Below are 2,500 nucleotides of genomic sequence, written 5' to 3'. Positions count from 1 at the left end.
ACTACATACACACACACACACACACTCCATACACACACACTCCATACACACACTGCATACACACATTCCATACACACACACACACACACTCCATACACACACACTCCATACACACACTCCATACACACACTCCTTACACACACTCCATACACACACACTCCTTACACACACTACATACACACACACTCCATACACACACTCCATACACACACTCCATACACACACTCCTTACACACACTCCATACACACACACACTCCTTACACACACTACATACACACACACACTCCATACACGCACTCCATACACACACTCCATACACACACACTCCTTACACACACTCCATACACACACACCTTACACACACTACATACACACACACACTCCATACACACACTCCATACACACACTCCATACACACACACTACATACACACACACTCCATACACACACTCCATACACACACTCCTTACACACACTCCATACACACACACACTCCTTACACACACTACATACACACACACACTCCATACACACATTCCATACACACACACCTTACACACACTCCATACAAACACACTCCATGCACACACTCCATACACACACACACCTTACACACACTCCATACACACACACACCTTACACACACTCCATACACACATTCCATACACACACACACACACTCCATACACACACTCCATACACACACACACCTTACACACACTCCATACACACACACACTCCATACACACACACACTCCATACACACACACACACACACCTTACACACACTCCATACGCACACTCACACACCTTACACACACTCCATACACACACTCACACTCCTTACACACACTCCATACACACACTCACACTCATTACACACACTCCATACACCCACACACACTCTCACACCCCTTACACACACTCCATACACACACCTTACACACACTCCTTACACACACTCACACACCCTTTACACACACTCCATACACACACTCACACACCTTACCCACACTCCATACACACACTCACACACCCTTTACACACACTCCATACACACACTCACACACCTTACACACACTCCATATACACACTCACACACCTTAGACACACTCACACTCATTACACACACATACTCTCTCTCTTTCTCTCTCTCTCTCTCTCTCTCTCTCTCTCTCTCTCTCTCTCTCACACACACACTCTCTCTCTCTCTCTCTCTCTCTCTCTCTCTCACACACACTCTCTCTCTCTCCCTCTCTCTCTCACACACACACACACACACTCTCTCTCACACAAACACCTTACACACACACACATGTTGCAGGTTCTTCACAACATATTTAAGCTTCTTAGAGTGACCAAGAAACCTTTAGTGTATTTTTTACTGCAATAGTTCACTGTATGTGTTTCTTAAAAGTAAACATGTTAAATGAAGGTGTTAAGTGTTTAATCTCTCCCACTGTCTCTGTGTTGAAGTGGAACACTGACTAGTTAAATCCCACTTATTATAAATCAGCGTGAAGCAGAAGTCTCGGCTGGGCTCTAAATCATCATCACTGTAAAGATCCAACTCGCTCTACACTGCACACTGTGTACACAACTTTATCTCATTACACAAGTGTGTATCACGACCACGATGTTTATTTTATATTATGTTCGCTTTTTTATATCACACAGGTTTAATTTATTAAATTGTTGACATAATTTGGGAAATAGAACCAAAATCGTTCATTAAAATACTGTGTGAAGAAACAATAAAGAACAACAGCAGGAGTGAAAATAAACTAACACATCGTCTCTATTTAACTCTACAGTCAAGTACACTCACTAACGCAGACATCTGTGCTGTGAATGGAGTGTATCACACGTGTGTAACACACACTTTACTAAAGTAGTGTAGGAGGCTGAATGTTGTATAAAGTTATTAGAATAATATAGAATAAATAATACTCACTAATTCCACCACAGCTTGATAACTGACTCTGACTCAAGAATTATGAGGAACTAAAGATGTTGATGATGGTGATGATGATAAAGTGCACATTATAGTGAGGAAAGTGTAACTGCTGTAACACAACACTAACTGTCACTAGATGTAGAAGGTTCAGGTTTATGATCAACTTTCTTACAGTCACTTACTCGGACCTGCTGAATGTGAGATGGTTCATGTTTCAGTTCTATAAATCTGCACTGATTTACAATATTTAACATCAGGATGCTGTAGGAATGGAGAACTGTCCATCAGTCATCATGACACATCCTGGAGCTCTACACTTTACTGAATCTCTGTTTCCCACATCACAAATCACTGCAGGGACACAACCTGCCATCAGACGGAGGATATAAAGACAAAGACGTTTAACCGGTTTGTTCTCACACAGAACACACAACATTGAAGGTAAGTCATCAGTGTGGTCAGGTAGAAGGTTTAGAGGGACACAGGACTGAGAGATAAGATGATATGAGAATATTGATATCAGACTTTCTTACCTTACACAC

The 2,500-nt window shown here is 41.9% G+C and overlaps 1 protein-coding gene across 1 annotated transcript in view; it reads left to right on the top strand.

Moving 5' to 3' along the window:
• The first annotated feature begins 2,331 nt into the window (after positions 1-2,331).
• best4 (bestrophin 4) overlaps positions 2,332-2,500 on the top strand; it is a 13,275-nt gene continuing 13,106 nt past the window's right edge. The window contains exon 1 of the mRNA XM_060888510.1: positions 2,332-2,399. The gene's annotated coding sequence lies outside the window, so the exon portion shown is untranslated. The remainder of the gene's footprint in view (positions 2,400-2,500) is intronic.

Source organism: Tachysurus vachellii, chromosome 15 (genome assembly GCF_030014155.1).
Source record: "Tachysurus vachellii isolate PV-2020 chromosome 15, HZAU_Pvac_v1, whole genome shotgun sequence".
Classification (NCBI taxonomy): Eukaryota; Metazoa; Chordata; class Actinopteri; order Siluriformes; family Bagridae; genus Tachysurus; species Tachysurus vachellii.
Note: the sequence above shows the minus strand (reverse complement) of the source record. Positions and strands in the feature narration are given on the sequence as shown.